This window comes from Danio rerio, chromosome 17, assembly GCF_049306965.1.
Source record: "Danio rerio strain Tuebingen ecotype United States chromosome 17, GRCz12tu, whole genome shotgun sequence".
Lineage (NCBI taxonomy): Eukaryota > Metazoa > Chordata > Actinopteri > Cypriniformes > Danionidae > Danio > Danio rerio.
Window position 1 is genome coordinate 39,518,777 of NC_133192.1, and position 12,331 is coordinate 39,531,107.

Sequence of the window (12,331 nt, forward strand, 5' to 3'; positions counted from 1 at the left end):
TTAAAAGTATTCATTTAAAAGATAAATTTGTGAGGGGTGGACTTATAAATGCTGAGCACTGTACAATACATAAAAACACCAACTTATGACAGAACACAGAGGGACTAATGCACATGAAAGCAAAATAGATTATAGCTGGTCAGGTAATGCATAAATAAAAATAATTATAAAGTAACATTGTTCTTATATTACCAGAAAAATGTGTTGTCTTGACTATAGGTTTACTGTCAAATTATAGTTTGGGCACTTTATTAAAATCATTATAGATTATGAATATGAAATGGTGAATATCAATTGCACCCAATCTTTAATTACTGACAGGGGTCATTGTTTATGCTTGCATTTCTTCCAATGCATTAAGGTATTTTAATATCTGTCCCCATGTTTTATCAAATATTTCCAATTTATCATTATTGATTTACCTCAAACACTCCAAAGCAAGCCACTTACGAACTTTAGGTACAGATTCAGTTTTCCACATTCGCAAAATAACTCTTTTTTACGACATACCAAATATTATGGCTTGTCTTTAATATTTATAAAACATCTCTAAGTTACTAAATATCCCAAGAACAGCTATAAGTGGACATAGTTTAAGATTTTTTTTTTTTTGAGGGCTTTAGAAAAACATTTAAATATATTTTCCCAAAATTCTTGTAATTTAGTACTACTGTACTTCTGTATAACTACTTTAGTACTGTATAAGTGAATTGGGTAAGCTAAAATTGTCCTTATTGTTTGAGTGTGAATGAGTGTGCATGGGTGTTTCCCAGTGATGGGTTGCAGCTGGAAGGGCATCCGCTACGTAAAACATATGCTGGATAAGTTGACGGTTCATTTCACTGTGGTGTCCCCAGTTTAATTAAGGTACTAAGCTGAAAAGAAAATGATTGAATGAATATGTCTTGCGTTAAATGAACCTGCATGTATATTCTCAAGGCCTTTTTCCCAACTCTCCGAATCGATCTCTAACCTTGAGCTGACATTTTAACAATAAAGCCAAAAAACACGGCATCCTCCAGGGGATAAAATGTACATTCAAAAATGTTCAAATTCTGAACTAATATAGACGTTTTTTGAATGTCTTTGAGAAATCAGCACCATTAGTAATGTATTTTACAACAATAAACGGTTACTTTACAATAAAGTTATGGACTAACTATGAACAATGCTTACATGTTCAACACCTACTAATGCAATATTAACATCCAAATTCATGCGTGGTAACATTAGTTACCATGAGTTAACATGAACTAATGATAAACAACTCTATTTTCACTAACATGAACAAATACTGTAATAAATGTATTGTTCAATGTTAGTTCATGTTAGTAAATGCATTAACTAACATGAACTAATACAACAGTATTGTAGTGTTACCAGATAACTCACAACCCATAAATACAAAGTGTGTACACGATTCCAATTGTCAAATTCTCTGGCTTTTCCCTGACTAACAAACATGATCTATGAATTTGAAGCAAAATTTAGGAAAGCTTATGATTTTTTTAAACTGGCACATACATCTTTTGGCCAGCAAAGACACTGTTCTAATTCCTTCCTCACCATTTGCATTGTTTTATAGTAAATAACATTATATTCATGTATAGAAAGTGATCATCCAGTGTGCGATATAACACACATACTTTGAGTTGTCAGACACAACACGGCAGTTTGTCACTTGCTTTGTAGATGTTCATTATTGCAACACACACTCATGTTTGTTGTACCAATAACTACAATTTTAACATGATTTTGCTTATGTTGTTGTTGACGAAATTTTAAAAGTTGTGTATTTTCATCAGTTAGAGTCATTCATCGAATACGATGATAGGTCAAAGTGTTTCTCTATGTATTATATAAGTTACAGAGACCAACAGTTCTTGAGATCAAATGTAATGAAGTGTAAAATGTGAATATCTGTGTTTATTTACAACAGCAAAACAGCACAAGTAATGCTGCATACATATTGCCATAAAATGATCAGAAACTTTGATAAATAGGAGGTACATTTTTTTAATGACTCCCAAAAGTCTCTGATATTCATGACTGGGTACAAAAAAATCCTTGACGTTCAATGTCTGTAGTAGAAATTAAAGTTCTGTGATATTGCAGAAATTTCATGACCCGTGGGAACCTGGTAAATAAATACTGGGAATTTCATGGGGATTAATCTCATGACTTAATCTTAATCCTTTGACTTTATTAACCAAAAAAGAAAAAAAGAAAAAAAAAGACTTGATTTGGATTACACTTATTGTTGCATTAGTTGGGAAGAAAAAATTGTTTTCAAAATGGCTTGTTACACTATATACACTTTTTTGAGGTGGCAGCATTTGAAGTGATGTTTGAAACCAGTGTACATTAATGCATACACTCATGACACACTTCTTTAACAATAATTGTATAACCAATACACTTAAAATAACTAATAGAATCAAATTATAGTGTCTCACCAGAATATATAGTGTTCACAGCACATCTGAACATCAGTTTACTCACTCGTTTTCATTCACTCATCCAGGGCTATGTCATTGAAACAATCCTTAGAGTTGAAATCTGAATTATTAGCCCCCCTTTGAATTTTTTCATTTTTAAATATTTCCCAAATTATGTTTAACAGAGAAGGGAAATTTTCACAGTATGTCTGATAATATTTTTTCTTCTGGAGAAAGTCTTATTTGTTTTATTTAGGCTAGAATAAAAGCGGTTTTAAATTTTTTAAAAAGCATTTTAAGGTCAAAATTATCAGCCCCTTTAAGCTATATATTTTTAGTCTACAGAACAAACCATCATTACACAATAACTTGCCTAAAAGCCTAACCTGTCTAGCTCACCTACACTGTAAAAAAAAAAAGTTGAGTAAACTTAAAATAATTAGGCAACCTATCACACATAGCTTTTTGAGTTAACTCAACAAACAGGGTTTGAAGACCAGTGAACTCAAAATATTTTGTTGAATTCTTTAGTTCTCTGAACAAAAAGTATCATGTTCACCCAACAAGATATTTTTGTTTGCTGAACAAAAAATATCATGTTCATTCAACAAGACATTTTTGTTTGCTGAACAAAAAATATCATGTTAACCCAACAAGACATTTTTGTTTGCTGAACAAAAAATATCATGTTCAACCAACAGGATATTTTTGTTTGCTGAACAAAAAATGTCATGTTCACCCAACAAGATATTTTTGTTTGCTGAACAAATATTATCATGTTTACTCAACAAGATCTTTTGTTTGCTGAACAAAAATTTTCACGTTTATTCAACAAGATCTTTTGTTTACTGAACAAAAATGATTATGTTTACCCAACAAGATTTTTTTAGTTTACTGAACAAAATAAAACAAACTGATTCATTATGCATTTACTATTAATTTTTAGGATTCAAATTAAATACACAAGAATAGTCAATTCACTTTTTTTTATTTTTAACTGTGTTCAAATCACAATCCAAAACATTTGCATACAAAATCAGCATTTGACATTAGCCGTGTTCAGCATTGGGCTAGTTTGTACACAACTAGTACTGAATGTTTCCAGATTTGAAAAGATTGTACACTGCCTCAACATAAAATAACTGGCAACCTTACTAAAACCAAGCTATTAGTGTGTCTAAACACTCAAACCAGGTGAATATACAATCATCTAATCAGAGTAAACCCTAAAAGCCACTCCATTCATACAGTCTTTAAAGTGTACTGCACTTTTGTCAACAAAGTACATAAAGTCCAAAAACAGACCTTAAAACATTGAAACAGTGGCACATTAGGAAGTGGTCACGGGTCAGCTGCCGTTACTGTGTGGAGTTTGAATGTTCTCCCTGCGTTCACGTGGGTTTCCTTTGGGTTCTCCGGTTTCCCCCATAGTCCAAAGACGTGTGGCACAGGTGAATTAGGTAGGCTAAAATTGTCCGTAGTGTATGTGTGAATGAGTGTGTATGGATGTTTTCCAGAGATGGGTTGCAGCCGGAAGGGCATACGCTGCGTAAAACAAGTTCATTGCGCTGTGGCGACCCCAGATTAATAAAGGGACTAAGCCGAAAAGAAAATGAATGAATGAATGAACTGAACTCTCGCAGATCATGTGCCACCAACCTCCATAAAACATGCTGAATCACTTAAAAAGTATATTTGAGTTCTTTTGGGTGTTCCATATTCAGTCTATACAAGAGGCTGAACAAGTAAGCGAAGGCTGCAGGCAGATGTGTGATATCCTGAAGTACTATGGCCTCCTCCAAGATTTTAGCGAGGTTCATCACATATTGCAGGGATGCAGAAGTGCCATTATCATCTTCCACCACAGTGAAGATTCCAATCCTTTAATCTCTGGTGCTGTGGTCTTCAGGGTCCGTGTCCTTATAGGAGATTAAGTAATGGGAAAATTAATTGATGTGTAATATTAATTACTACTTATTAATGTTATTACTATTATGCAAAGAAAATAAAAACATGTAATACTTTCGTACATACAAACAGTAACACTTTGAATAGTCTATAATATATAATAATTGAACAATATATTGACAACTTTTTAATATTTAGCAATTTTTTAAACTTTTATTTTACATAAAATTGCAAAGATTTACTTTTATTTGATACAGTTTCAATTGTGAAAGTTGTTTATTGTCCTGTTTAGAATATAACTGAGCCTTTAATTGTCATTCATAAGGGATTTATAAAGCATAAATAGTCCTCACTTTAGATTAGGTCACAACTGGATGAAGTTAAGCTCATAAAGCATATACTAACATACAAAGTAACTATTATTACATACCTTAATATTAGGATATTTAAATGTTAATTTGAATAGTTTATTAATCGTGTACTTAAGCATTCTGAATGATCTTAAAAACACCAACTATTCTTAAATAACTGGTTTGTAAATAATGCAATACTTAAATTAGTAATACAAATGAATCATTAAAGTTAAAAAAAATACAATCATTGAGCACTTCATGTAGAGTTATGCTTAACAGAAAATAAATTAACTATTCGCTAATACTAAATAAATTATTTATAGCGTGCAGCTATTAAAAGTGTTACCAAGCAGACTAATAAATGTAGAATAGGGTATGAAAATGGGTAACTTACCAGACATATCTTGAGAAAGCAAGCATAATTTTTACGAAGAAAAATTGGCAATCCCTCAAGAGCTGCTCTTTCTCGATCGGTGACAATATCAGTGACCTAAAGGAAAGTCATTTACAAAGGGTGTTTTACAATCTTATTGTTTTGTAAGTAAAAATGTACTTAGTACATTTAAATGAGCATAGTATTTTATTCATGCTGTTGAAAAACACATGGCTTTATTTTTAAAAAAGAATTTTGTGGTTTCCATACAATGGAATTTGATAATGGTTGTGTTGGCAAATTTAGAAAAATGTTTAGTTTCATGTGACAATTACTTTGAGTTAAAAACTACAGCTATTATTTTCTATTTTCCTCTTTGAATGTATTCATTTGAAATGGTCACTCAAAACAAGTGAAACATCTGTTATTTATCTTACTTCCATCTCACAATCAAAACACAACTTGACACAATTAAAATTAATGCAAAAGGGCTGGACAATTAAATTGTTGCAATTACGTTTTATTAGACTGTATTACCTGAGCATGAAATTCTTGACAGGACAAAATATGTTGCACATGTTAAAAACATCAGACGGGTGTATAAGAAAAAAAAAATCTTAATGAGTACCTGCTCATCCATCTTGTTTAAAGTTGTATCCATCTCTGGACCCATTGAATCCCTTCTTTTCTGTAGAGTTTCAGGAGAGGTGCTGTATATTTATCAAGTCACTCGATTAACTGTCTCAGGAGATCTACATTACAGATCTGAGAAAACTCTGTGCAGATCTACAATATACAAAAAAAACATACATATTAATTTTTACACATAATATATATATATATATATATATATATATATATATATATATATATATATATATATATATATATATATATATATATATATATGTGTGTGTGTAAATGTAAATATTTAAATGTTCAAATGCTGAATACAGATGTATTTTGAATTACCTATAATAATAATGTTGTTTGTTATTTTTAGCATTATCATTACTACCTTGAATGAAACCAAAGCAATTGCAATATAGTGACTTACCTCTTCCTTAAAGTCCAGGTTATCTCTCTCTAATTTCTTCCTGGCTAAATCTCAACAACTTCTTTTGGGCAAAGAGAAAAGGTTTCTTGCATCTGCTGGTGAATGACCGTCAAATTTCACTGATGATAACAAGTCTCACCTCCTCAAGGAAATCTTGCATTGAATTATGTCATTGTCAATATTTCAGTCCTTTTGAGCAAAAAGAAAGAAAAATATATATTTAGCCCTTTATATTTTTATGTAAATAAAAGCTAGCTGACTGTTAAAGCAAGTTGGTCTGAATATGATAGACATTTAGTCGAGCTAACAAATCAAGCAATGAATTACATGAAAATCACACGATTTTCACACAAATTACACAGTTAAACACGTCACCGTTTGTTCCACTGGCTCTGGTTCGAAGGGAAAAAAGGTTATGATGTGCGCAATGCTGACAGCAATCTAGATAAACAGGACATAATGTTATATTTGACTTGGATACCTGATCTGGTATGTTATATGATACTCATTGTATTAATCGTGAGTTATTAAAGCAAATGACTCGATTGAAATCGCTATTTGTTTCAAATACATTCACTCTAAACTTTTATTGATGTAAATAGCCAAAACCAAGTGCACGAAACAAGTAACTCACGGCTAAATTATAACAAATAGTTCCGTATTAGAATACACGCGCACATCAAAGCCAACATATCAAATAATATAACGTTAGATGATAACAAAAAAAGACATACATACCTATGATTTAGCAGAAACGTCGTTGGCCTGCTCTTAACTAGGGATGGCTGACGTGAAACTGATGTTTTGACACAGTGTCGAGATCCCGAAGCGCAAGTGTTTCGAATCACTTCACCGAAGCATGATCCGAAGCACCCAAGTCACGTGACTAAAGTGTTTCGAAACACCTAGTCACGTGACTAAAGCGATTCAAAGCATCGATCAGCTTAGAAACGTTTCGAGACCTGGTGAATCCTAATTTGACTGCCAAGGTCTCCAAATTATCTCTGTCTCAAATGGCTTAGAGCACTGTGGGTTTGCTTATTGATTCTATGCTTAGCATGATGTTTTGGGTTCGAATCCCGACTTCGAAATCATGGTTTTATGTATTTTAATCATGTTTCTGTTTTGTGTAGCCTAAATAGGATACAGCTACAGTTACGCCATCAATTTAGCATCATTTTTGTAACACTGTAAAACAATAATAAATATTTTTACAGTATGGTTGGGTTTAGGGTTTGGGTAGACATTAATAAAATACAATAAATGGGAAATTTAATGAATAATATAAATAATTCTTGATAACTTCAGGCCACCGTTTTTGATCTAGCAACAACCCTGTTTTAAGACAAAAACAAGACATATTTATTCACAAATTGTTTATTCGGATATCAGACCAATGTTGAAACAAAACGATACAAGAGCAAAGCATTACCAACTGGTATTAAAGCATTTTAAAACAACGTCTACTGACTGGCTTCGAAACCTTCTACTCCTGCATGGATGTTTGACACCTTAACCACTGTACTATGTTACTGGTAGGATTCCACTTTCACAAAGTGGGGTTTAATCCCTCAATTTGTTCAATCGTTCTTTGCTGAAGCTGTTTCAGTGCAATATATATAAAAAATGACCACTAAATGTCACTGTAGAGTGAGGTTTCGAAACGTTTCGAAGCTTCGACACATTTGCTTCGACTGTTTCAGTGTTTCACGAAGCCTCGCTTTGCCCACCACTACTCTTAACCGCTCTATCACGGTCTCTCACATCATTAATACACTGGTAAAATAGATCGGGCAGTCAGATGGGTAGCACATCGCACAAAAACATGTATACAATTATATACAATCGATTATGAAAACGATTGACACGTAGCTCCGCAGAAAGAAAGATGGTTCGTTTTGTCGCGCGCACGTGACAGGTACCCCCTGCAGTGAGCTATGGAAGTAAATTGCGCATGCGCCAGAAGCTTATAAGGCGCATGCGCCAACAAGAAGGGCACGCATCAACGCAAAACTAAGAATTTTGTATTAGTTCAACGAAATATTTTAAGTTTTTCACATTGAAGCACCATATTTGTTGAACAAACTAACTATTATTTGTCAGCATTTCAAATGAAAATATTTAAATTCAGTTAACTTATTAATCTTTGTTCAGAGGACTTTTTGAAAGTTGGCGTTTTTACAGTGTAGTTAATCTAGTTAAGCCTTTAAATGTCACTTTAAGTTGAATAGAGGTGTCTTAAAAATATCTAGTAAAATCTTATGTGCTGTCATCATGGCAAAGATAAAATAAATCAGTTATTAGAAATGAGTTATTAAAACTATTATGTTTAGAAATGTGTTAAAAATATTTCTCTCTTAAACAGAAATTGGGGAAAATAAACAGAGGGGCTAATAAATCTGGGGGTTTAATAACTCTGATTGCAATTATATGTATTATACGTTACATAGATTAAAAAAAGACATCTTCAATGGAGCTATCCACCACATATATGCAGATAAAAATATATATATTATTTTTTATTTCTCACCTACCTGTGATTATTACACAAAAAACGGCAAATCTGCAATCTGCAAATATCTATGTTAGCTGATTACTGTAGTGCATAGACATCAGTGCATACTGCGGTTTTTTCTCTCACAAGTGGATACAAGTAGAGACCAGATTTCTTGTTTCTTCATGTGATGTTTGGCCTATGGCGAATGGGTGATTTCAGGTACAACCAGTAGTGCTAATTCTGTTTTCGTTTGTTTGTGCTCTCATGAAGGAGCTGTACATTTAATCCGCTTATTCAACAATCCTCATTAATATAATAATTTTATTATACAGTATTAAAGGTGTAGTAATTATGTTTAAAAACCATCACAGTACAACCATATTCATTATAGGCTACGTCTATAATCATTATCGAATAGTTTAACCACAATTTTACTACAAACACTGTGGTTATATAGACTATAGTACAGTATCAAGTAAATTTGTTTCCTACAAGATACATAGTAGTAAAACCATGGGTAATGTGGTTGCTATCTCATGGTTTATCTACAAAACAATACATGTGTTTTTATTTGTACCTTAGTTAACTAGTAATTGTGTTTCTAGATAGAGACACATCAACTACATAATAAAGTTTGTTTCTAAACATATTCATATGTCCATTTACATGTATAATTGTGGTCACATCTATAACACATTCGTTATTCTTCATTTATTCCTTTCTCTTTTTTATTTTATTTGTTACTGCATTTCATTATACTGACTGAAAATAAACCATCTCTGTTTACCAGATGTTAATCAAACATGGCTCACTCGTTTATAGGGCCGTATTCCAAATGAAGATTCAGCCAATTAAATAGCACGAATCAACCCGCGGTCTCATGCTGGTCCGTGTACGTTTTGTTCATTTGTTTTCCATTTTCAAACGGAATAAAGGAAATGGAGAAAACGGCCGTTTTTCCGTTTTTATTTTGCTCACGAGAAAACGAAAAAACGAGATTTTGGCTGGATTTTCGTTTTTTGGTTTAGGGTAGGAAAACGGATAAAAGACTTTAAAATTCATTTTACACATGTAGGCGGTGCTGAAACGCCCACTTTCCTCTAATTGGTCAACCAAATCTGCACTCGTGACGTCACCCTCAAAATAAAAGCCTTACACGAAGGCTTTTAATTATTATTATTTAATTATATATATAAACAAAGTTTACATATTCTATCATTCGAACCACACACAGTTAGCAGGCTTACATTCATTGCGTATGTATAAATTAAATAAAAACGTAAATCAGCAGTATTCTTAGACATTTGTCATTAAAATAAGGTCATAGTTCACTGCCAAACTTCTTGCTGCTGTGCACCTGATGCTGAGCAAAGATAGCCATTTCCGAGGAGCACCTGGTTTACATGATTGTTTCAGAGCTATTGTAGGCCTAAATAATAGCCTACTCTGTATAAAATAATAATTTATTATTATTATTATTATTATTATTATTATTATTATTAGGCCTATTATTATTAGTATTGTTATTATTATTATTTACTTAGTTATTCAATGGTTGTAAGAACACATTGGACCCTGCATGGGGCTATAATAAATGGTACCTTTTGTTTCTATTGGATTTTCTCCTATTTTAATTTAATATATGCCTTTAGCCTATTGTAAATATTTATTTGATAATTAATACTTTTTTATTGCAACGTCAAAGTAGGCCTGTCTTATTATTATTATTTTTTGTTATTATTTTGTCGTTGTTGTTGTTATTATTATTGTGGCAGGGACATAGCCACAGGTGTGGCAGAGTGTGCTGGTGCCACCCAAAGTGGCATCTTGCACCTGAAAATAGATGCCTTCGCGCTCAAGCGCGCGCAAAAAAACTTGCACAGGCAAAAGTAATGATGAATGTGTTGAAGGAAAAAAAACATTCTAATTATTTGTTAATAAAATAGTGCAACATTATTCTCAGTCAGTGTAGGCTGAAAAAATTAAGATCGCCAGCATTTCAAGGGTGGTTTTATTTTTAGTTCATTGCTGTGACGCGCTATATTTCACTAAGGCTGCATGAGACTGCGCATCTTGCTTATTTTCTCTATTTTACATACAGAACATATCATACAGTCCAGGTTCTACCGTTCTAGTGAGTGTGGGGCATGGCTGTACGGTGGTAAAGTGGATTATTTCTTGGCAAATTCATAATGATTCACTTTGTTTAGTAATAAATTTCATAGTTATAAAATAACTACATTTCAAGAATATGTTAACACTTTCAACTATTTAGGATTATTTATTGCATCAAAAGTAATTTCAAAGTAACATTAAATGTACGTATAAACTGCTTAATTTGTGTGTAAACACCTAAGATGCAAAAAGCTTATTTAGACCAGAATAGGCCTACTAAATGCAACAGTCAATGTATGTAAACTTATGACCTAAAATGTCTTAAATGACTAAATTTAAGTCTTTTTAAGTTTTTAAATAATTTAAGTTTAACATAAATGATTTAAACTTTAAACTTCAAATTAACAGAGTATGGCAAATAAATTGTTTATTAAATGGAGGTCAGGTGTCTATCTTAATTATAATTATTAAATATTATGACACTACAGTGGTGTATTGGAGAGTACGCACCTTTTAATTAATTAATTTTAAATAAGTGGTTTATCCTAAATAAAATGCAATGGGATCGGTGTGCAATGGATAGTTTGAAAACCCCTGGTTCAGACTAGACGAGCTAGCTGTCTGTGCGCTGCGCTAATAACTTGGCATTTGCTCTTTTCGGTGCTGCCAGATGCATTTATAATGCATAAAAAATAAAAAAGGTAATTCGGTAAAGCGCGCGATGCGCGCAGAAATAAGCGCACTATATGCATATGTCGAATTAAGTTCTCTTTTTCTTTAATCAAGACTTTTCCATTCGAGGAATTACAGTTATTAATACCTTAGTCCTTATAAACGATCAGTTTATAAAATACACAATTTATGGATCAAGCCTAATGAAGAATAACAAGAATATGCAACGCATTATGATCCTTGAATGATCAGAGCGCATTTATATAAACTATATATTTTATATAATTCATAAATATTAAAAAACATTATACATTTAAAGTAATGGAACATTATATGTTATAAAATCTAAACTATTATTTAGGCTACAGGCTGTTCAGCGCGTGCGTCAAAGAAAAGACATGACACAATCTCTATAAAAACTAGTTGTTTATTTACAATATCTAAAGGGATATAAAACATCTAACATGCATCTCCATTCTCAACGAGTTTCTGTGTTCTGCATCCTTCACAGACCGAGGTCTCATTCCGAGGTAATCTATAAATATTCTCGTTTGGTTCTGGCACATTCTTGATTAAAAGTGAAACTGACCGGCGCAACGGATGATTTGTCATCTAGAGTGACTACAGTTATAATACAGGTTATGGAACTATTTCACTTTAATTTCATATTATTATTTTATTAAACAAACAAACGAGTTTTTGTTTTGGCTCTGCATGCAGCGTATTGGATCTTTGAAGCATTGCACTTCAAATATTATTCCTTTTTTTTATTATTGTATTTTTAATATTTTTAATTATACAACACAAAATTGGTTCTAAACAGATACATTTTCCTATAGGCTATGATGAAGTGTATATTTTTGTTCACACAGGTCCTATACAAAACTGTGTGGATGGATGATTTGTTTCTCCGTGAAA

General features: G+C 32.3%; 1 long non-coding RNA gene across 2 annotated transcripts; it reads right to left on the minus strand.

The window, feature by feature from the left end:
- Positions 1 to 3,409: 3,409 nt before the first annotated feature.
- Positions 3,410 to 6,967, minus strand: LOC137488131 (uncharacterized). 2 transcript variants are annotated; one of them, XR_012393062.1, is made up of 6 exons: positions 6,868 to 6,967; positions 6,505 to 6,570; positions 6,130 to 6,318; positions 5,701 to 5,858; positions 5,094 to 5,189; positions 3,410 to 4,357 (listed from the first exon to the last, which is right to left on the minus strand). It is a non-coding gene; the product is annotated as an uncharacterized lncRNA (long non-coding RNA). The 2 variants fall into 2 exon arrangements; XR_011007057.2 differs by lacking the exon at positions 6,505 to 6,570.
- Positions 6,968 to 12,331: the final 5,364 nt, after the last annotated feature.